General features: G+C 51.0%; 1 protein-coding gene across 4 annotated transcripts in view; it reads right to left on the bottom strand.

Moving 5' to 3' along the window:
* CTIF (cap binding complex dependent translation initiation factor) overlaps nucleotides 1-15036 on the bottom strand; it is a 148350-nt gene extending 133314 nt beyond the window's left edge. For all 4 annotated transcript variants that reach the window (XM_082300848.1, XM_082300849.1, XM_082300850.1 and 1 more), the window contains exon 1: nucleotides 14925-15036. The gene's annotated coding sequence lies outside the window, so the exon portion shown is untranslated. The remainder of the gene's footprint in view (nucleotides 1-14924) is intronic.
* Between the last annotated feature and the right edge of the window lie 11260 nt (nucleotides 15037-26296).

Genomic DNA, 26296 nt, shown 5'->3' with positions numbered 1-26296 from the left:
CTAAAGAAGAGGGAAATAAGGAAAATGGGAACCCACACTCCCCCAAGAAGAAGGGGCACTGGTGCAGCCCCAGTTCTGCAGGCAAGGTGGAACACCAGGCACAAGCCCAGTGCCCTTCCAGTCTTTAACCTCACAGCAATGCCTTCGCTTTGGCTTGTTCCCAGCTCCTCCACGGGCTGCTCTGCCCCAGGAGAAAATATTTACTCTCCAGAGACTATCAGGCACTGCACAAGATAACACCCAGGGCTGCAGAAACCCTGACGCAGATAAAGCCTTGCATGATGCCCCCGCTCCATCCTCTCCCACTCCCTTTCAGGTCCGACTGGATCTCACACGGGGTGAGGGGATAAAAAACCCCAAACAAAACAGGTTTTCAGGGCAGTGCTGCTGACTTGTTGTTTTCCAAGCCCTCTGCCACTGAGCCCCTGCGGTGCTGCTAACCTCTGCTGATCCCATCAGGTGGTTTAACCAGGAAGCTTAGCAGTAAGCCCTGCTCCTGCGAGGAGGGACCGTGTTACGTGGGTTATTCTCTGCCCAATGGGGACCCTGGAGCTCTCAGACAGCACAGGGATAAATCCCAGCTATGGCTTTCAGGAAGAAAATTAAGTGTATGAATGGAGGAAATTCATCCCAGGTTGCAATGTTTTGTTGTTGGGCTGGATTTAATTTTTTTTTTTTTTCTCTCCTAGCCTTTATTTTTTTTAATGTTGAAGTACACGTTAAATCCTGTTATCAGGCTGCAAATCCCTGTCCTGCTGGGAAAAAAAAAAGAATTTGGCACTTCTGAAAAGCACCTGGCCTATACCTGTAGCCAAACAAACATAGTATAATCAGGAAAAGGGGCAGGCAGAGAAGGGAGAAACCACAGCAGGGAGGGCAAAAGGAAGAAGAAATGGGATAGGGAATAAAAAATAAAAGGGATCAGGAAGAACAACACAAATGAGACGGGGAATGAAATGGAATAAGGGACATAAAAGTGGGATCGGCAACATAAAAGAAGGGATAGAAAAGAAAAAAATGGGATAGGCAACAAAAAAATGAAATAGGTAACAAAAAAAATGCGATAGGCAACTAAAGAACAAAAGGGACAGGCAACAACTCTGCATCCAAGAGCTGGGCAGAAAGTGGTACTGCACAGTTTTCACCTGTGAACTTTGGCAGACAGAGATTTCTGCAATAAGAGGATGCACATGTACAATCTGGGCAGAGGGAAGACGAGGGAGCTGTGATGAAGGGCACGGCTGCAAGGAAATCCCTGGAGGTGGGCTGCCTGGAAAGCCTGGCAGGCTGGGACCACCAAACGCAGCAGGATGGCCATTGGAGCAGGAAAGGCAGTTCACAAGTGTTACACTCTCTCTGGCTACAACCCGCATTCTCAGGCTTCACCTTGCCTGAGTGAAAGAATACTGTTATGAAGAGACAGACAGTAAATCAAAGAACAGCTTGGAAAAACCCATGAAGCCTCCTGAGAGCCAAGGAAACCTGCACTATCTAGGGAAGAGCAAGATTACAATAATTAGGTCAGTTGGCGATAAGCCTCCCCAGCACACACAGGCACACGCACACTGCCGCCCGGCCGGGGAGTGGTGACATCCCCCAGGAGCTGAGAAACCCAGCAGGAGAATGCCAGGAGCACAGGAAACACCAGGAGCAGAAAGCCTTCTCCAGCAGCAAGGAGCTGCAGCTGCTCAGCTCCAGGTCTGGGGATCGGTAGATGAAGCTTGGGAAACTCCGATGGGATACTGGAAAACTCCTTCGCTTTGAGCCGTGGTTCAGCAGCCAACGTGTAACTCGAGTGTGAGATCTGGGTGTGCAGCTTGGAAACAGCAGCAGGACTCAGCTGGAGGAGGCCCTGAGCAGGTTTGATGTAGAAGCTGGCTCTGCACTGAGCAAAGGGCTGGACAAGAGGACCTCCAGAGCTTACTTCAATCCAGAATAACTCCAGGATCTTACATAGGGAGACTTTCCCCGAGCCCAGACTTTCAGGACTAAAAGCAAGAAAGATGTACTTCAAGCTTAATCAAAACCAAAAGAAACTTCTTCACACAGCAAGGGGTCAGGCTGACCTTTAGGAGAGGAAACAGGCTGACATGAAATTCAAGTACACAACAATCCCACTGAGCAAAGCTGCCTGCTCTGGGAGGCAGAGGATGGTCCCATGCAGCGAGTGCTGAACAGGGTATGCACGCACTTTTCCCTGTAGAAAGGGAGCCAGAAGCTTTTTATTACCCATCTCCTCCTTCCTGGTTGGTTTGCCATCAGCTCTGCCCATCCTGGCAGCCTTAGGGCTCAAGGACTTGAAAGAGCTGCACCTGCGGGCCCAGAGTGGGGCTGGACTGAGAACACATCCAGATGTTTGACCCCAGAACAAGCAAGCAGGAAGGGCAGACCAAAGAGGAGGATGTGCTCACTGCCCTGACCTGCTCTTGGCTCTTCCTCCCCACCTGTGCCATCATCTGCCTGTCTCTGATTTGGCCATCCCCCCAGCCGAGAACACAGAAACCAGTCACCCATTTCTTGGGCTTCCGGGTCTCCCTCCTGGCACTGATTTGAATCAAACCACCTCCTTCCAAAAGACATTTGCTTTTCTTAACAGAGGAGGCAGACAGTCCCTCACTGGTACATCTACACTGTTTTCTAAGCTGCTTCTTTCTCAGCACCTCACCAATATTCCCACCTGCCCCTACAACCCACAACAGATCCTCAGAACAACCCAAACAACAACAAACAGCACGGGATGGTTTTGTGAAGTCTCCTGCTTGCAGTCCACACAGCTGTGTTGATACCAGCAAGCTTTTCCCGCCTGCCAACTGTGGAGTATCCAACCTCTGCCCTGCTTAGGTGAGGCCCCACCTGCAGAGCTGCCTCAAGATCCGGAGTCCCCAACAGCACAAGGACCTGGAGCTGCCCCAGCCAGTCCAGAGGAGGCCACCGAGATGCTCCAGGGCTGGAGCCCCTCTGCTCTGCAGCCAGCCTGGGACAGCTGGGGGTGTTCAGCTGCACAAGAGAAGGCTCCAGGGAGAGCTCAGAGCCCCTGGCAGGGCCTCAAGGGGCTCCAGGAGAGCTGCACAGGGACTGGGGACAAGGCATGGAGGGACAGGACACAGGGAATGGCTTCCCAGTGCCAGAGGGCAGGGCTGGATGGGATATTGGGAAGGAATTGCTGTCTGGGAGGGTGGGCAGGCCCTGGCCCAGGGTGCCCAGAGCAGCTGTGGCTGCCCCTGGATCCCTGGCAGTGCCCAAGGCCAGGCTGGACATTGGGGCTTGGAGCAGCCTGGGACAGTGGAAGGTGTCCCTGCCCATGGCAGAGGGTAGAACTGGATGATCTTAAGGTCCTTCCCACCTAAACCATTCCAGGACTGTATGATTCTCTGAATTCATGAAGTCCTTCAGGATGTAATTACTCCACTGACTGACTGATCCAAGTTAAACCCAATTCTCACACAAGAAAAGCATCGTACAGACTCAACTGTCCTCTGTGTGTTCATGCAACCATGAAGTTCCTACACTCACTGCAGTTCACTAGCCAAAAACCAGAAGCCCCCACTAAATTCACACAAATAATTTTCCATATTCCTAGGTCAAGCAGAAAATGTCATGCACAACGCTGATCTTCAACCTCCAAACTCCCCTCATCAGCATCCTGACAAATGCTCTCATTTGGTTATGTGCTCTAACCTCCCTTCCAGCACATTAAAAAACAGTGACTACAGCTCCCTCTGTACTTTTAATCAAAGTTCACAGCTTTTTTTGTTAAAATAATTGGCTAATCAAACCCATTGCTTCCAAGCTGAAATTCCTCCTAATGCTTTAATCAATAGACAGAGATGTTCAGAAGGCAGCTAATATGGCCCGAGCAGAGCGCAGGATGCTGTGAGGACAGGTTCATGATGCAGCTGGATTTCTTAAAAAAGAAGAAAAAAGATGAACTCAAGCAAGTCTAAACCCAAGATGGGTTACTGGATTATTTCTAGGTGATGATCAACTTCATGTTTCCCAGCACATCCTTCACCTCCATGCAGATATTCAGCTTGGCTGCCAAACTTCCACAATTCCTCAATCACACATTTTTTCACATCAGCTACCACCTTATTAGGACACAAGTCTAAAGCATAAAACTTGCTTTTAATGCCTGTATTGTGTCACAACAGCTAGAACTGGACAGAAAAGACAAAGTGATGTTCCCAGGCAACTGCACCTGCATTCAGCAACACTCCTAAACCTTCTTCAGAAACATCTGGCTGAACTAGGCAGGGCTGAGCCAAGAGAGATCCCAGTAGAGATCAGACACAACTTCTGGGTCCTGGGCTCTGTGCTCCTTACCCCAAGATTTTGGGCCCTGCTTTGGAGCACTCATCACAATACCTTTGCTGCCAGTTTTAGGCTGTTCAACGTGAGGACTCCCCAGTAGCCTCTGAGCACTTGGAGGTACCTTAGAGGTGCTTCAGACAAGCAGAAGCTTGGTTTAGTCCTAGCAAACTATCAAAAGCACTGCTGGTACCATGTAGCATGAGAACACCACCCCCCATGCCAAAAGGCTTTGCTTTCTTTCCAGTTCTTCTCAAGTCTGAGGCACAACAGGATCACGGTGAAAGTTCGTACCAACACCTCCAATCTTTGGTGCTACTGGATCCCATCCAACCTCAGCAAGCACCCCATCACATACAACTACTCCCAAAAGTGAAATTTTGAGAGAAGATAAAATCTGAGAGAAGAATAATTTGGGACAAAGGGGACATTTCCTTCTCCAACAGCTTTATAAAGCGTAAGAGTAAACGGTGCATTTGGAATTCCCTCAGCAGATCGAAATTGCTTTCAGGGTTTGAGTAACTGATTTGGGAGCAGAGAGGAAAGATTCTGGGGGGCTTGGGAGTTTAATCTTCTTTTTATCTACCCTTCTTCCCTTTAGAGAGAAGCAGAGCTGTGCTGGCTTCCAGGGTAGGAGAATAATTAACCCGAAATTAATGCACTTGTTTTTTTATACAGAACATGGGACACCAAATGCCTGGTATCACTTAGAGTGATTTATTGGCTTCCTTGCTGAGCAGCAATGTCTGAAAGCCCAGTGGAGAGCAGAGCAGGCAGCGTGTCCTCCCTGGTATTTCGCAGCCATTTCAGCCATGCCATGAAAGGCAAGCTGGCAGCAGTCCTGCACGGAGCCGGCGTCACCATCCATCCATCACCCACACCCACCTCTCCCACCATCACCCCAGCGAGCAGGGCATCCTCCAGCAGTGCCAGCAGCACAACCCAGGCCACCACCCCTCCTGGGAGAGCCCATGACATCATATTCCATCATTTTTATATAGTGTGACCAGGGCAGCCCTTGAAATTTCATTTGGCCAGCCCTTCTTCCACAGATGTCCGTACGGGTGAGGAGCAGACAGGAGACCTGGAGCTGCCACAGAGACTTGGAGCTGCCACAGGTCTGGCAGCACGTCCTGCTTGCTGCTTCACTCTCCTCCTGGCACAGGGGAAGATCCTGCTGAGGGCTCATCCTTCCCCACTGTGCCCTTCCCTGCCGGAACATGTGGCGAGGAGGCAGGAATGTTCCTGCTGAATGAAGCGAGCGTAACTGGAGGTGCTCAGAGAAAAACTCGGCAAAGCCACCAAGGGATGATGGTGCAAATCAGAGCAGGGGGGAGGGGGGGGGAAAGGCTGAGTCACTTCCTCCCCCACAGCCCTAAATAGAGAAGAGCGTAAGGAAAATCATTCTCCCAGATGACAAAAAAGGAAGAGAATCCCCGGTGTAAAAAAAAAAAAGAAAAATTATAAAAAAATTCAAAGTGCACATAGTGATAGCAGAAGGGAAAGGGACAGAAAAGGCAGCCTCCTGCTGCAGCTGTAATGGGAACAAGAGCAGAGAGGGGCAGAGCTCCTTAGGGAACTGAAAGCTCACTAATCACTTCTAACAGCAGCTCCAGCTCCAAGGCAAGTTCATGGAACATGGCTGATGCTGAAAAGCCACTGCAGTGCTGCCTCATCTTCTCCAGGTGATGCTGCCAGCCGTGACCTCAGTCTAGATGGGAACCTGCACTGAGCCTGGGAAGTGTCCGAGCAAGCTTTTGGGGACAGAATTTACCCACACCTCAGTGTGCAAAGACTCTGTGAGCTTGTAGGTGTTAACACATGGAACATCACTATCAGGAGCAGTCACAGCATATATAATACCTGATTATCCATCCCAGCAGGCATATGGCAAGGCTAAGATCAAGGCTGGAAAACCCTTTTGAACTGCAGGATACCAGTACAGGCAGGAGACTCTGGACAGAAATCAGCCACCAGCTTTTCACTGCATCCTCAGTGGTCACACACAAGCATAAAATCTGGGGACAAGGAGAGGAGAGGAGAGGAGAGGAGAGGAGAGGAGAGAGGAGAGGAGAGGAGAGGAGAGGAGAGGAGAGGAGAGGAGAGGAGAGGAGAGGAGAGGAGATGAGAGGAGAGGAGAGGAGAGGAGAGGAGAGGAGAGGAGAGGAGAGGAGAGGAGAGGAGAGGAGAGGAGAGGAGAGAGAAGAGAGAAGAGAGAAGAGAGAAGAGAGAAGAGAGAAGAGAGAAGAGAGAAGAGAGAAGAGAGAAGAGAGAAGAGAGAAGAGAGAAGAGAGAAGAGAGAAGAGAGAAGAGAGAAGAGAGAAGAGAGAAGAGAGAAGAGAGAAGAGAGAAGAGAGAAGAGAGAAGAGAGAAGAGAGAAGAGAGAAGAGAGAAGAGAGAAGAGAAGAGAAGAGAAGCGAAGAGAAGAGAAGCTATGGGTTTGGGTAGGGAGGGACCTTTAAAAGTTACCTAGCATCATCCCAACATGCCCTCCTTGGCAGCATCCCTACAGCCAGCTCTTCCACCCCCATATTCAAAATTATTTGGGTTACTTCCTTAAATAAAATGTAGTAAATTACTAAGGTAATTTACTTAAGAATTAACCAACCTGCTTGCACCCAGACAGATATTATTTAAGCTTACGATTGATGCAACCCCTCCTTGCAGACAAGAAGGAATTTGCATTTCCCTTTTCCACCCTCTTTCTTACAGACTCTAAGTTCTTATCTCCAAGATGTGCCCTCCTCTGTCAAATTTGGCTAATGTTAGTCCCTGGGTTAAAAAAGCTTCTGGAGGAATAGTGAGTGACAGTCAGTCTGAGTGCATAAGCCTCATTTCTGTTAACTGGAAAAAAAAAAAAGGCAAGCACAGAAACAGGGGAGAAGCTTCAAAGTGGCTGCAGTTAGTAAATGAATCTTTCACCCCATGTGACGAAAATGTATTTATCAAAAAAAAGCGAAGCAAGTGCTTTTTCTCTGAACCAATTTTGAGAAAAACGATGTGTGCTCTGCAGATGCTCCAAAATGCAGAAGCAGGGCGAGGACCACTGCCTTGAGGTGATTCTTGGCACTGAAAGCATCCTGGCAGGGAGGGATGATGCGGCTCTGCTGACAACCAAGCACTCCACAGGGCTGTGATGTCCTGCCCACGGCTGATGCTGCTCTGAGCACCTGCATAGGCAGGAGAAACACTCCTCTGCCTGTGCCAGGCTGGCACAGGGATGGACAGAGCAGGGATGCAGGGAGAGATGGAAAACTCAACATCCACCACAAGAGCTTTCCAGAAGTGTGTGTTTCATTGCAGAGCTGCTGTCAGGGTGAGAGAACTGCTGATCTCAAAAGAAGGGGGAAAAGCTGTGAGAGAAAACCATCCACTGCCTCATCACAGCCCTTCATGCACATCTGTGGCCTCCTCTTCCTTTAGAGGCCTCTGCAGACATCACAGCCGGGACCCTAAAAACTTCACCTGGTTCATCTACTCACTCGCAAGGATGAAATGTGCACATGGCAAGAATACAGAAATCATTTCCTAAAGCACCCCCCGAGCCTCCCCATCCTGCTGTAAAACCTCCTGCTGCAAAAATTACTGCTGCAAGTCTCACCATCACCGACCCAGCTTCCCTAGCCAAAGAAAAATACAATCAAAGACGCCTCCAAGGCCATCATCTGGCTGGGAAGAGATACTCCTTGGATCAACGATATGCCCTGATTTAAGGGAATACACTTCCCGTGGGTTCAGGCATACACTCCTGTCTCCTCTCACTGTGCAAAGCCAACACCTTCTTAAACAACAAATGTTGTTATTAACCTCCAGCTGACAATCACAGCACAACCACAACCCTTCCTGCTTCCTTTTCTCCTCCTGCCCAGACACACAACATGGTATTTTTGATGACATGTTATTAAAATGCTCCCGGGCTTCATTGCAGTTGGACACGGCGCCCACGAGTCCTCTGGCCCTGGGGGGTTTGCTTCTGCATGGGTAATACAAGGAAATGCAGCACCCAAAAGCAAACCAGCATTTTAGCCTGGAGAAAAGGAGGCTTGGAAGGGACATTCTCACTCTCTACAACTCCCTGACAGGAGGGTGCAGCCAGGTGGGTGTCAGAGTCTTCTTCCAGGCAACAAATGATACGAAGAGAGGAAATGGGCTCAAGCTGCACTGGGAAGTTGGTATTGGGAAAAAGTTCTCCACTGAAAGGGGGGTCAGGCACTGGCCAGGCTGCCCAGGGCAGTGGTGGAGTCCCCATTCCTGGAAATGTTCAAGAAGGATGTGGATGTGGCATTTGAGGACATGGCTTGGTAGTGGATATGGTGGTGGTACTGGATTGGTGATTGGATTTGGTGCTCTTAGAAGTATTTTCCAACCTTAATGATTCTGATTCCATGATTTGCAGACTACTGCTTTGGGCTGGCTTAGCTGGACCTAGACTGCACCACACTCCTGCCAGTGACTGGAGTACACACTTCCATGAAGGATGAAAAAATCCTTTAAAATTCACTCCAGGATAATTTCTGCAAGATCCCTGACTAACAAACACTAAGGAGTGTTTTTGCAGACACGGACATCCTTCAAGGCCACCTGCAGAAGGTGGTGGCCCCAAAATGGCATCCCCATGGACCACATATGAGAAGGAGCAGCTCTCAGCCACAGCAACAGGTGATCCCAGCTCTGCAAAGCTGCCCCAGCCCCAGTCTTGCCCACGGCTGTTCCACCCAAAAACCGCTCCACGTCACTTGCAAAGCTTTGGCTTCACAAGAGAGGTGCTCAGTCTGGTGACAGCCAAGCCCCCTGAAACATCTGCAGTGCATTTCTGTTGTAGCTCAAAAGTGCTGTGGTAGCACAGACAGACTTGTGAGATTTAATCAAATTATGCAAAATACTCGGGGTCACAACTGCTTATTTCATAGAAACGCAGAATCCCAGAATGGTTTGGGTTGGAAGGCACCTTAAAACTCATCTCATTCCACTCTCTGCCATGGGCAGGGACACCTTCCACTATCCCAGACTGCCCCTGGTCCAACCTGGCCTTGGACACTTCCAGGGATCCAGGGGCAGCCACAGCTTCTCTGGGCACCTTGTGCCAGGGCCTCACCACCCTCACAGGGTGAATTTCCTTCCTAACATCCAAACCAAATCTACCATCTTTCAGCTTAAAGCCATTCCTCCTTGCCCTGTCACTGCTTGACCTTGCAGCAGACCCTCTCAACACTAATTTGGATGGGGTGTGACCCCTGACACGTGGCATGGCACAGCAGCTGTCAGGGACCTTGGCTGCTGCAGTGTGACACTGTTCTGTGCCTCAGCCTCTGCAGCCACCCTTCCCACGCCAACCCGAGCGCTCGTGTCCCAAGCCAGATGCCACCCAACACAACTGGCGGCAGCTTGGATGTGAACACCAGCTTCTCCCAAGCTTCTGTCACAGTCCCAGTGAATGCCAGCCAAGCAACACAGCTCCTCCAGGATTTCATGAGTTCAAAAGCATTTTTCAGAATTAATTACGAACCTGCTAATGGCTCCCCATCGCAGGTGCCTGGGGAAGCAGCTGTGTGTCCCCCAGTAGCTTTTGCTCTGGCGCAGGGCAGGCTCCAGTGGTGGTGAAGCCTCTCCAGGGTGGAACAGGCTGTACAAATCAGTCCCGGAGAGTGAAGCCTGCTCCAGAAGGAGGGAGAAGTTGGTTGTTTTTTGGGTTTCTTTTTGTATTAAGGCCAATTGCAGTGGGTTGACTCTGGCTGGATTCCAGGCAGCCACCAAAGCAGCTCTCTCACTCCCTTCCACAGCTGGACAGGGGAGAGAAAACAGAGCAAAAGGGTCATGAGTTGAGATGAGGACCGTGAGAGATCCCTCACCAAATACCACCATGGGAAAAACAGACTTGAATTGGGGATATTAACTGAATGTATTAACAACACAATCAGAGCAGGAAAATGAGAAGTAAAATAAATCTTAAGAACACCTACCTCTCATCCCTCCCTCCTTCCCAGCTCTACCTCCTCCCCCAGTGGTGCAGGGAGATGGGAATGAGGGTTATGATCAGCTCAGAACAAGATGTTCCTGCCACTGCTCAGGGAGAGGAGTCAGAGTCCTTCACCTGCTCCAGCATGGGGTCCCTCCCACAGGAGACAGTTTTCCACAAGATTCCCCAGTGTAAGTCCATCCCATGGGCAACAATTATCCATGAACTGCTGCAATGTGGATCACTCTTCCATGGGTGCATGCAAGGACAGGCTGCTCCACCATGGGTCCCCCCACAGGGTCACAAGTCCTACCAGGACACCTGATCCAGCATGGGCTCCTGTTTCTGCAGATCACTGTATCCCTGCCAGGACCCTGTTCCAGCATGGGCTTCCCACGGGATCACAGCCTCTCTCGGGCATCCCCTGCTCTGGTGTGGGCTCCTCTAGGGCTGCAGGGGAATCTCAGCTCTGGCACCTGGAGCAGCTCCTGCCCCTCCTGGCCTGACCTTGGTGTCTGCAGAGATGTTCCTCTTACATGTTCTTACCCTGCTCTTCCCTGGCCACAACTACAACGGGGCAACAACTTTATTTTCTTCTTAAATCTGTTATCCCAGAGACATCACCATCATTCCTGATGGGTTTGGCCTTGGGGTCTGTCCTGGAGCTGGCTGGCATTGGCTCTGCTGGACATGGGGGAAGCTCCTGGCAGCTTCTCACAGAAGCCACCCCAGCAGTCCCCCCCCTCCCCCATTATCAAAACCTGGTCATGCAAACCCAATAAACCCATTCAACCCACTGGTGAGAAATAGGAAGCTTGTGGGCAGCCATGTGCATCCTCAGGTCACCCAGGCATGACGTGACACCAGGGGATGGGGGACACCACAGAGCCACCCACCCCTGCTCCCCATCCCAGGGACAGCCCCACCATATTCATGCTACCCCACCCATATCCCTTCCCATCCTGGTGGAAATGCAGATGTTTTCCACCACCACCCCCCTGCATGGATGCAACCACGCTGGGGAAGGAGATGAAGCTGAGCCAGCTGCCACAGAGGAGACGCCCTCGATAAGTGTCTGCACGTTATGAAATACACCTGCAGCAGGTTCCTGGCCGACAGGTGTGGCAGGATTTGGTCCTGCACAGATAGCAGAAGTTTGGTTCTGTCAGCACAGGTTCTCCCACCAGATCAGAAACCAGGTTCTTCTTCTCCTGGACCACAGCTGCTACGTTCCTGGGGGACAGGGAGGCCGAGGGTTGTTTCTGCAGGACAGGGAGCACTGGCTTTTCTGGAGTGAGCACAACACTACCCCCAGCCAACCTGTGGTGCCTAAAATCTCAGTGGTCCATGGACTGCCTGAAAGGACTCTCCAAGAGCTAACTCAAAGCAGCAAAATCTAAAATCTATTCATTTTCCATAATAAATTTTCTGCAATCCATTCATGACAGAGACACCACCTCCCATCTGGCCACTGCTGAGGTACCTCTACATTTCAGAAGACCAACAATGACAATGCAGAATCCAGCAAGCCAAGACTGACCATGGCACAGCCCAAAGCAGACATGAAAGAAACAAAACTTCTCATTTTAGCAGGGAAGCTTAAATGCACAAAAGTTTTGAGAACATCCAATGTTGTTCCCATTGATGTCTGAACCGAGCAGGAAACACAGTTCTCTTAGGATCACCAGCAAGGCATCTATGTTGTAAGTGAATATATACAAATGTATGTGCCAAAATGTATATAAATAAATAAATAGAAATAGCCAGGGTTGCAAACAAACAGAAGATGACTGGTTGGCTACAGTAGCCCTTCATTTCAGATGACACAGTAATCTGCTAATTATCCTCAGGTGGCAGAACTGCCCCTTCTCCAAGGAGTTTCACAACAACATCCCAAGGCATTTATGGAGATTACTCATCCAGAAGCCTCAATGCTTCCAGTCTTCTGTGGTCCTTCCCCTAGCCTGATGCTAGCCCAAACAGAGCAGCAAACTGTTAACTCTGAAACTTAATGATGGTTTAACACAAAAAAAGTCTTAACACTTCTGCCAAACTGAAGAACAGTGAAATCATTAACACTATTTCATTACTCCATCAAAACAGACAGGAAGAATGTTAAATGTATCCCAAACAGCTCCTGAAAAAGCTGCCCCCAGCTTCCATAGAAACCACAAGGTCTTGCTATACTTTCAGCTACAGCTCCTCACAAATGCACAGGACCCCAAAGACTCAACTGAGCAGCAAGAACATGAAATTAAATTAGGTCCAGGAGGGTTTTCTTGCTGCTTTGCAGAGACCTGTGGATAAAATCTCAACCAGTGGTAACTACCACAATTTCACACCCTTCCTGCTGGGAAAAGACCAAGCAGCAGCAAGGATGGCTGCAAGGAGAAACAGGAGAGAGAGACCCAAAATGAGAAAGAAGGGGAGAGTCGACACAGCAAAATTTGTCCTTACCAGGAGACCACAGCAGAGTGAACTCAACCATGCAATTCACCCCAAAGTGAGGATGCTCCAGAGAGCAAAAAAATAGTATTATCCAAGACCAAGTGCTGAAGGAGAGACTTCTGGAGATAAAGCCCAGCACCCCAGCATCAAAATTCCACGGTTTGGATCCAGGGCTAACATCCATCAGGGACATTTCCACGCTTTGCATTCTCCTTTTCCTGGCTCTCAGGAACCCTCCATAGACCATTCCCATCCCATTTCTGATCAGGCTGACCCAGCTATGGGAAAAAACGTGCCAAACCCAGCCAAGCCTCTCAGGTACCGCAGTCCTCTCCCAACACACATCACCAAGGCAGAGCTGGGGTTCAGTTCATCTCCACATATAGTCTCTCCAGTCTTCCATCAGCTGGAGAGCTCCTGGGTGCTGGATTTTACCCCCAGCTCATCTGAAAGAAGTCGCTTCCTCACATCACCTTCACCTGCAGCAGCATCCAACTGCTGCTCCTCTGCTTTAAAAGAAAACCTGAGATCTTATAAATGATAAAAAAAAAAAAAAATGTACAGCCTGAGCTTCCCAAAACAGCCACTGCTCATCTGTGCCAAAGATAACATAACTCAGCGCAGGGAAACCACAGCCTACAAATCTTACCCAAGGCTTGAGGGGATAAAATGTAGCACATTGCTCCTGGACCTTGGGTCCAGCAATGGCAGAGCAAAGCCTTTACGATCCTCAGAGAGAAAAATAATGTGGGTGGACACAATAAAACGGCTTTTTCCACTCACTGGTGACAACGTGTGAATATTTGCTTGTCAGGGTCACATAAATCACAAGCAGAGTGGGATGTTTCCTTCTCCATCCTACGTGGCACCCCCTGCCAGGATCTGGATGCTCAGAGGATGGTCCACCAGCAAAAAAGCCTTCCTAGGTTTCGTAGACAAGGGACTATTAAATGACCCGCTCCTATTTTGGCATCTTTGCTTTGAAGGAAACAACCTGGAAGCTCAGTCTATCTTCTGCTTCCCCCCATCTCTTCAATTTCTGTTAACAAGGCTGTGACTTCAAGCTTCATCCCACACCTGTCTGAGTGGTGGAGAAAGAGCAGTGCGGATTACTGGAGAAGGAATGAACGTGGCACCCATGGACACGTGGACATGGCCCATTTGAGAGAAGCACCCAGGTTCTGGGGCGCTGAGAAACAACACCTGTCCCTTTCCAATCTAATGGCATTGCTGCCTCATCCAGTGTGGGATCTCACTGGTGGGAATCTCACCCTTTCCAGAGAAGCCTGACCCAGGGAACAGCCCTGGGAGGTGAACCTTAGTCTCACTGTATAGAAAAACAACTGCAAGGACTGAGTTTTGAGGCACGGGGAGGCCAGTGACACCCAACAACTGTGCCTCCAGCGCTCGGCATTGCTGGGGGCAGCTGCAGCAAAAAACATCCCACGACTGCCGGCTGCTCCGCTGCCACAGCATCTGTTGTCCCCTACTGTCACCCACCACGGCCCCCGAGACCACGTGCAGCCGGAGTGACTCTGCAGGAAAACGATAACCGTAAAATGACAACAAAACCGGGTCTCTGCCGAGCCCTCGCTCTCTACACCCGAACCCAGCCCGGGGGCCGCACCTCCCGCGAGGTGGGCGCTGCTCCCGGCCCCGGACCACCCCGCCGCGGGCATCCACCGGGGCCGTGCCCCCGCCGGGACGCGCCGGGGGCAGCTTTGTGCCGGCGGTGCCGCTGTGCGGGCCCACGGGACCGCGATGGCCGCGGCTCCTGCGGCGGGGACGCGACGGGGTCCCTCTGCTCCTGCCCACGGGGGGCTCGCCGCGGGCGGGGCTCGGGGCAGCACTGCCCCTCTCCAGCCAGACGGAGCGGCCGGGAAGCTTCCAGAGGCCGGGAGCACACCCGAGCCCAGCCCCGGAGCGCTCCCCGGGGAGCGCCACATCCCGCGGGGCCCCCACGGCCACGCACGGGCTGTCACCGAGCGGGGGGGGGGGGGGGAGCCCCGCGGGGCGAGGCCGCCGGGACGCCGCCAGCACCGAGACCTGACCAGAAACCGGCTCCATCCGCGGCACGACCCCCACCCCGCCGCGGGGCTCGCGTCTTTCCAAGGGAGACAAAAGCCGGGATGCGCTCCCCCCGCTGCTCCCCTTCGCTCTCCCCACCCCCCCGGCCGGTGCTGTGTCACGTCCCCCCCCGGGCCGCGCTTACCGTGCGGGGCCGGGCGCGGTCAGTGCCCCGCCGTGGGGGTCATGGGCGCGGAGCGGGGCGCGGGGGGCTCCGGGGGCGCCGCCCGGGAGGACGCTCCGGCTCCGGCTCCGGCTCGGCGGAGGGACGGGCCGGGGCGGCGGGCAGTGACGCGCCACGCCCCGCCCGCGGCCCGCGCCGGCCCTGACGGGAGATGTAGTCCGGGGCTGCGGCCTGCCCGAACGGCGGCGATCCCGCAGGGACACCCCGAACCCCGCAGCCCTGGGCCTCTGACAGGAACCTCCCGGACCCCAGAACGCCGGGATCTGACAGGGACCTCTCGCATCCGCACCGCCGGGGCTCCGAGAGAGACACCCCCACATCCCGCAGCCTGGGCTCTGACCGGGACCCCCGCGATCCTCCAGTCCCGGGATGTGACAGGGATCCGGGGGTCCCGCATCCCGGGGATCTGAGAGGGATCCCCCCACCCCCCCCACCCCCCCCCCCATCCGGCACTCCGGATTCGGACAGGGACCCCCCGCATCCCGCACCCCCCGGGGATCTGATTCGGACCCGCTGGTCCCGCACCCCGGGGTCTCACAGAGATGCCCCGGATCCCACTCCTCCGGGGAGCTAGCAGGCACGCTCCGGATCCCACAACCCCGCGATGTGACAAGGGACCCCGGGGCCCTGCACTCCGGGGATCTGACAGGGAACCCCCAGATGCCCGCAGCCTGGGACCCCCAACCCTCCAGGGCAGGTGAGAGACCACCCGGGGCTCAGAGCAGCCTTTGGGGTGGTGTTAACCCACCCAACACACAGCGCCCGGGGAAAACACGGGTTCGGATGTCCTCACCTGCATCCATCGGGATTCAGTTCAGAGCAGCATCCTCTCCCAGCCCTCCTCCTCTCGACAAAGCAGCATCCAGCTGGGCTTTGGCGGGGGGGTGTTACACTGGGCTGAAGAGAAGGTGGCTGCAAATGTTTCACAGAATCACAGAATGCTTTGGGTGGGAAGAACCTTAAGATCATCCGGTCCCACCCCCTGCCATGGGCAGGGACACCTGCCACTATCCCAGGCTGCTCCAAGCCCCGTCCAGCCTGGCCTTGGACACTGCCAGGGATCCAGGGGCAGCCACAGCTGCTCTGGGCACCCTGTGCCAGGGCCTGCCCACCCTCCCAGACAGCAATTCCTTCCCAATATCCCATCCAGCCCTGCCCTCTGGCACTGGGAAGCCATTCCCTGGGTCCTGGCCCTCCATGCCTTGTCCCCAGTCCCTGTGCAGCTCTCCTGGAGCCCCTTGAGGCCCTGCCAGGGGCTCTGAGCTCTCCCTGGAGCCTTCTCTTGTGCAGCTGAACACCCCCAGCTGTCCCAGGCTGGCTGCAGAGCAGAGGGGCTCCAGCCCTGGAGCATCTCGGTGGCCTCCTCTGGACTGGCTGCAGCAGCTCCAGGTCCTTGTGCTGTTGTTCCCCAGGGCTGGGGCAGCTCTGCAGGTGGGGTCTCCCCTGAGCGGGGCAGAGGGGCAGAATCCCCCCTGCCCTGCTGCCCACGCTGGGGATCAGCCCAGGGCACAGGGGGTTCAGGGTCAAGGCAGGTTCAGCTCTCCCCCACAGCACCCCCAGGTCCTTCTCCCAGGGCTGCTCTCAATGCATTCTCCAGCCAGTCCGTGTTTGTGCCTGGGATTACTACAACCCACATGTAGGACCTTGCATTTGGCTGTGTTGAATGTCGTGAGGTTTGCACAGGCCCAGTTCTCAAACTTGCCAAGGTCCCTGTGCACGGCAGATAAGCCAAGTGTTTCTATATAAACAACACAGAAAATTCTGAGACAAGAAATGTAAAAACCAGAATTTAAGCACCTTTTAAACATCCCTCTAGCCTGCTGGATCCCGTCAGCCCCAGTGCTCAAAGCCACCCAGAAATGTTCCTACAAGCAATTTAAACCACCTTCTACTTACCACATCAGGCTCTCAAAAACACCCACCCAACAATCATCCCCCTTTTCTTGTGGTTTGGGTTGCATTCAAGAGGTTAACTTTATTTCTAACCATGGATTCTTTGTTGCTCCCTGTCTGGCTCTGTCACACTCCTCCGGATAAATGGATCACATTAATGAACATCAACGGAAGGACTGCAGCCATAAATTCACCAGAAATGCTGGCCTCTTAAAAAGCCTTAATTCTACTTTGACAGCAAAATCGGATTCCTAAGATCTCTCTCCCTGCTGTGCTTTATTTTGGGCCGTATCGTTTGCTGGGCAGGTTGTCATGACAACCTGATATTCACCGGAGGGTGGCTGTAATTGGGAGAGCACATTGTTAATTTAGATCCAGATTCTTTTTATTTTGTTGTATTTTAAGCAAAGGGGGACTGCCTAGATTTTCATATTTTTATCTATGACCATACTATGGTTTAATTATTTATCCAAGTGCCAATAGCATCTCTCCAGTGACAGCTGAGCAGCAGAGCTCACCAGGGCAGAAAACGGCTCTGCCCACATCCCTTTTTCTCAGCTCATCTCCTCACGCAGCCTCCCCACATCCCCTCCAGCCCCCAAGCCCCTAAACCAACAGCCCCCAGTGCGAGGATTTCACAGGAATGCTCCTGGTGCACCGGAGCAGGTTGGGGGGGGGGGGAGAAATGATATGCGTTAATGATAATTTTTCTGTAATTTTAGTGTCAGCTTTAACCTGGAAACAATTCATCTCAGATAGTTATTTAGAGCAGCTCGCTCTCTGTGGAGAACACCAGCCCATAATATTAACGCGTGAACACACTGGCACGTGTAAATCCAGCTCCTGGGTGCGCAAAGCACACCCTGGCCCCACATGCTGGGACCTCTCCATGCACCCCACACTTGCCCCAACCTGCTCATGGCATCCTTGCCCTGGAGACATCACAAAATGTCACAAAATGCCACCAAGCATTTGCCTGAATCCTTGGAGGAATCTGGAGGGTGGCAGGGCTGGGGGCTTTGGATCAGGAACTCGGATGGATGCTGGATCAGGGCACACAACTTCCAGCCTGAGATTTTTGGGAAACGACCCATCCCGCAGAGCGCAGTGTCTGTGGGAGCGTGAGAGGGAGCTGGGTTCATTTTTCTAGTAGGTGTGGGGGGGATGTGGACACGGTGACAGCAGGGCGACAGCAGGGCAGCTGAAGGTGAATCCACGGATGGGTGCCAGACTCCGGAGAAGGTGCCGTGTCTGTCGCCTCAGCGCGGCGCTCCCACCCTCGCGTGGGTTTGCAGCTCCCCGGCCACGCTGCTCATGGCGTTCGTCATTCACGTGTCCCAGCAGGAAGAAAGGCAGCGTTCCGGTGAGCGGGGACTTTTCTGCAGGAGCTGGCACAGCTCCAGGTCCAAAGAGCAAAGTGGAGCTGCCGATCCCATCCCCATGCAGGAGAAACCCTGCTCTCCTCAGCCCCTCTGAGCTGCACATCCCAACCTCCTCCTTCCATCCCTGCTCCTGGCTTAATCCCATCATAGCTTAGAAAGGAGGGAAGTTGGGAAAGGAGGGGATTTCTGCTTAAAAGGAAAAAAAAGGAGAGGAGTTGTAAAAGCTGGGGATGGAGGAGGGAATAGAAACATCCTTCTTTCAAGGAAAAGATGCTGTGGCTGCTGTTCTGGGTACCATATGCCAGGTAATAACACGAGATGACTCAATGTTTGGGAAATTAAATTGGCTCTTTATTAAAAGCATGTATTTAGGGAGGTAGTGAGGTGTCAGGGGAGTCCCTGCATTGCCTTAGCAGAGGGAATTCAGGCAGGCTGTCTGGCTCCTAATGCTGCAGAGCACGGAGTTCACAAGGTGCTGGGACATGTATCCAGCCTCAGCATCCTCCCAGGGCTCCCAGGGAAGCACTGAGCATCTCTGGGAGGATCTTAGGAGCTCTTCCTAAGCTCTCTCCTACCTAATTCAGTGGAAACTGTTGGGTGTCTGCCAGTGGGAAGCGCTCCAGCCTCAAGACTTTTGTCCCAGGAAAATAGCAAGAGGCGGAAAGAGCAGCTGGGGACACGAAGATATTTGAGAGCACAAGCTGCAACTCAAAAAAATCCTGTGCCAAACTCTAGTCTTGCCCTGGCAATAGCCTTTAAAGTGCCTTAGCAATGGTGGGAATCTGCTGATTCAAAGGGGAAATACAGAATATTTACAAAGCACCTTGCTGGTAGCTGCTGTGTGCTGGTAGCTTGGTGCTCCCTCTCTAGCTCGGAGCAAATCTTGGCCTCAGAGAGAGTAGCAGAAGGCAAAATTCAGTGCACTGTGTTCTGCTCAAATCATACACCCCCTCCATGGAATTCTCAGTTATACATACAGACAGGCACTGAAAAAAAAACCTAAAGATGAGAATTCCTTTTATCTTCCCCAAGTCCTTCCAGCATAGGTGGGATGATGGAGGTGTCTGCCAGGATGGAGGCACAATGATGGCCTCAGTGGGTTTCTAAGAAGTGACCATGGCCATTAAGTGCTCAGATGCTCCCTCAGAGGCTTCTGCAGGAAAATAAACACTTAAAATAGTCAGTCAACAACGTTCCTGCCAGAATCAGACTGATCATTGTTATGGTCGGGCTGCAGTTGAATTGAAAGCAAATAGACCTCCTTTAAAAACACAAATAATAGACCCACTGTAGGAGCAAAGTCCTTTGACTGGAGACAGACAAGGTCTTTATTCCCATCGTGACAGAGCCTGAGTAAGTGGCTCTGCCCTCCTTCCCCAGCATCTGTCCCCCTTCCCAAGGGAGATGTCTGTCTGTGCCTGGGGTCCAGGGGCATCGGATGTGGGGTTCCAGCAGTCCCTGCTCCATCCAAACGTTATGGTGTGACACAGCCTGGCTGAAAACCTAGAAAGAAACAGAGGTGATGGGGTGTGAATGTGGCCAGACAGGGTGTTCATGACAGAAGAGACGGCACTAAGATGTCAATACTCTCTCCTATATATATATATCTATATATATCTATATGTGTCTATATATATCTATATGTATCTATATATATCTATATATGTCTATATATATCTATATATATCTATATATATCTATATGTATCTATATATATCTATATATGTCTATATATATCTATATATATCTATATATATCTATATGTATCTATATATATCTATATATGTCTATATATATCTATATATGTCTATATATATCTATATATATCTATATATATCTCAAATTTCAGAGCAGGGTACCCACGGGTGAAGCAATGCTTGGCTGTGGTGGGAGGAGAAGCTGGTATTGAAATACTGAATGTGGGGACAGGCTCCTTCCCCCACTTCCCAGTTATTTTTAGAAGGGCATTTTTATCCAGCACAGCCATGGGTGCCAAGGCTGTTTGCAAGTCAAGGCTAAATTCAGTGGTATTTGGAGGAGGTCTGAAATGGGAATGGCCCAGGCTCCTGGAGAGCTGGGTTTGTGAGTACTGATCTGCTCCAGAAGGGTTGAAATCCTGCCCTGATGCTGCTTTCCATACTAAAGGTGAGAAGATGCAACTCAGAACAGCTGGATTTTCTCCTTGACCTCCCATGTAGCTTAAAATAATAGCCTTAATTTCCCATATTTCACATAATTCAGTTGAATAATGAGACTACCTGGACATAATTAATTACTTTCCTCCACCGATTTAATTCACAGCTACATCCTTGGATTGAAGAGGCCTCAGAAATACAAAGTATGATATTCCAGGTGAGAACAAATTACCAATTTAAAGGATCACCATGATTCTAGCCCTGAGGATTTGCAAAGGTCAGGTTGCTGAGGAGCTGAGAGCTGGCAGAGGCAGCACAGGGACTTGGGATGGTGATGAAGGATGTCCTTCCACACCAGGCAGGATGGATCCTGTCAGATACCTCCACAGGGTGACAGAAAACACCCCTGACAGGGACATTAATAACTCCAGTTTTGCCAGAGTTCGAATTAAACGTTGACAAGCATGTTTTGCAGTGGCGTGGCTGGCCAGGAAATATTACAGTAACCCAGAAATCTCTCTCTTCCTCTGGCTGCAAATGGGATTTTTTTTCCATAATCCCTTACTGTGGATATTAATTGCATCGAAGGATTGCGATGCTGCTTGGAGGGGTGCAGTGGGAAGGAATTGCTAATAGTTGGGGGTGGGAGAAGAAGCAGGGGAATTTCATTGGGTGAGGGATGTGGAAAATCCAGAACACTGGATGGAGGACGACAGCAAAACATTTTTCTAATTTGTTTTTCCAGGGAGAAATTATTGCAATCTTTCAATAAAGGGGGCTTAGAAGAAAGGTGAGGTCAGACTTTTTAGTAAGGCCTGTAGTGGCAGGACAAGGGGTGAAGGTTTTAAACTAAAAATGTGTGGATTTAGATTATGTATAAAGAAGTTTCTTACAATGAGGGTGGGGAGGCCCTGGCACAGGCTGTCCAGAGAAGCTGTGGCTGCCCCATCCCTGGAGGTGTTCCAGGCCAGGTTGGACGGGGCTTGGAGCAGCCTGGGACAGTGGAAGGTGTCCCTGCCCATGGCAGGGGGTGGAACTGGATGAGCTTTGCAGGTCCCTTCCAACTCAAAACATTCCATGATCCTGTGGGTCTCTGCCTTGGCCATTTCGTCGCTCAGGGTCATACTGTGTACAGGAGTTTTACTGACACTGCAGATTTTTAAGCAAACTGTAGCCTCAAAAGTCTGCCTGTAATGATGTAGTAGCAAGAAAGCCAAGCTCTAGGCAAGCACTCTGGTCCTGGGCACACTTTTCATCATGAACAAGGCTGAGGAAAGCAGGCTGGGCACCACAGAGAGCTGGGATGGCTGCACCATCTGAGCTGGCTCTGCCAGAGCCAGGGCTGGTACTGCCACGGGGCTGGTAGCCCAACCCTTGGCTGGAGAGAGGGAAGGCAGGATGACTCAGTGGGCTTGGGTTTGGATGACCTAGGCTACTGGTGGTGGCAGATGAAAGCCTTCAGTTCTCAGCTTCAGCTTTCCTGCTCTGAAGTGGGTACAGCACTACTTACCCTGCTGGTAAAGCACCTTGAGAGTCAGCTTTCAACATCAACACTGTGTTTGTAGGGATAACAGCAGCCCCGGGTCAGCAAGGACTCTTTAAACATCTGCTTGTGGTCCTTAGGACATGTCCTAGGAGAGAATCTTCTTTGGGAAAATGAGAAGTGTCTCAGATTGTAACACTACAGCCTTGTGCCTCATCTCCTTCGGGGTTGTGGCAGCTCCCTTGCCTGGTCTTGGGTTAATCCAGAACCTGGTGGGGAAGAGCACATCAATGAGGCCTTCACCACACACCTGCTGATGGCAGCAGCCCAGCTTCTAGCTTCTCCTGCTCCTGGGAGCCCACATCCTCTGCAGTCACCTGTCTGCACCCTGTTATCTCTCACACATCTTCTAACGCAGCCTTCCCTGGCCCTGACTCACCTGCTGATATGGACATCCTCCCTTTCCGGCCACGTTCTCTCTCCCCCTACCAGCAGAGCCACCAAAAAGGAAGGATTGGCAGCAAACAGCACTCCAGCACCCATCAGCCATGGGGGAGCTTGGAAAATGTGTATTTTTGTCAGACAAGTAGTTTATATTTTACGTGCCATGGAGAAACCATCAGGGTTGCTCAGAGTCTGCTCCTCCAAGGAGAAGGACTCACAGCCCTCCTTCCACCAGCAGGATGTGATGCCTCAGAACACCCGAGTCTCTCATCCTCTTTTCCCCACTGGGCATCTCTGTGCTGTGAAATGATAGTCCTTGACCACATAAACTTGTGGTTTCCACATGCCAGCAGCTCAGGCTGAGCAATGACAAGAGCCCAGGATTTATCCTTTGTCTGCTAATAAAATAAATGAGCTTATCTTCACGCGGGCTTTGCTTCTTATCGCGTTGCTTTGGTAAAAATACACCCTGCTGGAGTCCTGCCCTCCTTTCCTCAGCAGCTGCCGAGGGCTGGCACCCCAGCTCCAACCCCACTGCCTTCCCAGTAAGGTGACTGGGAAGGAAAGGGAAATATTTTCAGTCCCTGCTTGCTTCAAAAGCTGTTAGAAAAAAAAAAAAAGGGTTTGACACGCTCTTGCTTTTGATAGGAGGAAAAAAAGAGATAACAATATCAAACCACAGGCACGTCAGGCACATGGCAGGTATTTTATCATGTTCTGGCCTCTGGGAATCAGTGCGGGGCAGGTTTATATTAACCATGCTGGGACAAAATAGAGACATGCTGATACCCTCATATCAACACACAGGGTAGCAGGCACACATCAGATGGAAATTTGCAGCTGCCCAAATAACCAACAACGTGAAGGTGCCAGCTGAGCTGCCCAACACAAGTTATCCCCTCTAGCACGGGCATTGCTTAAAGATTTGGCTGCTTGAAAGCAAAACTTCTGTTTGCTTGCCCCAAAATGCTCAGTGTGTGACATCAGAAATGACAGAAATAATGAGAGATCGTTTCACCTTGCTCTGACTGACACTTTTCACCCCCATGAGCTGGAGTGTGGAGCTCAGGGCACTGACGAACCAGAGGGGCTGGGGGAGCCTGGCATTGAAGGTTTCCAGGGGTGGGGCATCTTTCACCTCTCTGGGCAACCTGTGCCAGGGTCTCACCACCCTCATTGTAAAAAACATCTTTATATCTAATCTAAATCCATCCTCTTTTAGTTTAAAACCTTTACCCCTCATCCTGTTGCAACAGGCCCTGCTAAAAGGCTTGTCCTCAGTGCTACACACGAGTTTGCTAATGGCTCTCCTATTTTCCGTGATTTTTCCTACAGAATCCTCTAACTGCTATATATATATTAAAAAAAAAAAAAAAAAAAAAAAAGAGGCAGGCAGGCTTTTTTTTTTCCCCCAGAGCTTTCTCCATAAAATAAACTTGCATTTCTAATATGTCACTATAGTATGACTGTGCTCTACCCCAGGTGGGGACCCCCCGGCAGGGATGACTCCACACCACCCAGGCTTTCCTGTGTAGCAGGACTCAACTGCTTTTCCCCAGGGATAGGACACAGGGAGATGTTTTCCTCCCTGCATCGAGTGAGGAATTTTCCCTTGTTTCAGAAGTGACAGTAAAACCTGGGAAGATGCTGAGTTCATCTCTGCTTAGCTTTGCCCCTATGAATAATTATTAGCAGGTCTTTGGAGCTAGACCAGGAGTGAACAGGCACAGCCCTTCAGTCAGCAGATATTCCAGTGTCCTTTCGTCTGCTGCTGAAATGTCTAATTTGACTCAATTTCTAAATTATACTAATTAGAAGGACTAGCAGCACAATTAAGTGTGCTCCACAGAGAGAAACTGCTTTTCATGAAAGGCCTGCTTTCGGATTCCAGATAATACAGTTTCCAGCAGATAATGTTTAATTTCTGTATAATAATTCCATATTCCCCAGCTGGGCTTTGTTCACAGGGGCTGAAGTGCAGACAGTTAGAGCGATAGTAGACTCAAACCTTCGTTCCATCATCCATCCAGGTCCTGGAGCTGGGAAAATCCACGATATTTGCAAGGCGTGGTGATGGGAAATTATTTTCTACAGTTTTAAAGAACAAAAGAACCTGGTTCCCTCTCCCAAGTAAGGTGTGTTGTCCTAAGAGGGATTTGACTTCAGAAGGGAATGAACTTTGCTACAAAACCGGCCCTGAATAAACCTTCTATTTGTTCTCTCCAGGACACAGCAATTTTAATGGAACAAGGAATTACCAAGAAATACAGGTCTGCATGGCAGGACATGAAAGATAGACAAATTTAGTTGCAAGCATTTAAGAGCAAAGGAAATTAAGGGTGTGGGACCTGGGGCTGTGGTGGATTCCTCATCATCTGGAGTCTTTAATCAAGTTGTTTCTCTTTTCTTTTTGGGTGCATTTAATAGAAGCTTCTAAAACAGTGTGCTGGGGCTTTAGTGAATCGGTGGGCATTGTTTGGGGATTACAGGGTGGGGCTCTGTGGGCTGTGGGAGAAAAGACTTCAGAGCAGACCGTCCCTCCTGGCTTTGACTCAGCAAGCCTGTTCCTGCTGACCTTGGGAAAGATCCACCTGCAAACATCACCTCGGAAATCCTGGATAAATTATCTGAGTACGCCGGGATGCAAAGGGAAGCATCAAACCTTGTGGCAACCCTGGTTGTGGCGGGGCTGTGACCACCCTGCGAGGGCACTGTCCCACTGAAGGGAGTAGGGAGAAAACACACGTGAAAAATGAAAAAAATTCTACTAAAATAATCACAGAAACCCAGAACGGTTCGGGTTAGAAGGGACCTTAAAGGTCCTCTAGTCCAATCCCCTGCCATGGGCAGGGGCACCCTTCACTTGACCAGATTGCTCATCCTGTCCAACCTGGCCTTGGACACTTCCAGCGATTCTGTCTGGAGAGACAAGAGTTTGGGGTTTTAATAGATTTGGGATTGTATGAATGAATGTTTCTTTTGCTAAGAAAGTTTAGACCACATGATCCTTGGGGTGTCTTCAGACTGGAATTCTGTGACCCTTCACAGTGCTGCAAGCCCAAAGGCTGGATAACACACATAACAGGCACAAGCAGCTAAGATACTTCCAACATTTATAAGGAGGTTTCTGTTCCCCATTTTCAGCATTAAATTGTAGTTTCTCTGTGTCTTTGCCTTTTGCTGCCTGACTCCTGTGGGGTCAAAGGGCTTGGCAGAAGAGCTGGTACACCACATCCATGTAATATATGGGAATATAGTAGGAAGAAATATAGGAAGGACCCACATAATATAAGGGAAAATGTACAGGAAGGAATTGCTGTCTGTGAGGGTGGGCAGGCCCTGGCCCAGGGTGCCCAGAGCAGCTGTGGCTGCCCCTGGATCCCTGGCAGTGCTCAAGGCCAGGTTGGACGGGGTTTGGAGCAGCCTGGGACAGTGGAAGGTGTCCCTGCCCATGGCAGGGGGTGGGATGGGATGAGCTTTACAGGTCCTTCCCACCCAAACCATTTTGAGATTCTCTGATTCTCTGGTGTTACTCCCCATAACAATGGGACTATAAAAATCCTCAGAGCATCAGAAGCCCTTTCTGTCACTGGGAGAACAACACCTCCACCAAGCACCAGACTGAGGAGCTCCTCCCTGCTCCCGTTGGACTAACTCTGTGTCAAGCATGTCCTTGAGATCCACAGCCCATCCTTCCCCATCCCTGCCACTCCTCTTAACACCACAACCTGTTTGAGACAAGAGCAGGGAACTGGCTGCCTCCCTTGCCCCAGCAGCACCACATCCCACCCCCCATCCAAGGGCAGCCCCAGCTTTGAGCAAAGCAGGCATCACCCTTTGAAACCACCCTGGGCTCCTGCCGCAGTTCATGGCAGCTGAAACATGGCAGCAAAGTTTACATAAAGCACAGTCAAACAGAGCTGCATTTCTGCCTCTGAGCCATCAGCTGCAGCAGCTGATATTTTCTTGGCTTTCTACAGGTTTTGCGCCATAGTT

The sequence above is a fragment of the Coloeus monedula genome (assembly GCF_965178545.1).
Source record: "Coloeus monedula genome assembly, chromosome: Z".
In the NCBI taxonomy this organism is placed as follows: Eukaryota; Metazoa; Chordata; class Aves; order Passeriformes; family Corvidae; genus Coloeus; species Coloeus monedula.
The sequence above is the reverse complement of the archived record's forward strand: the minus strand, read 5'-3'. Positions and strand labels throughout refer to the sequence as shown.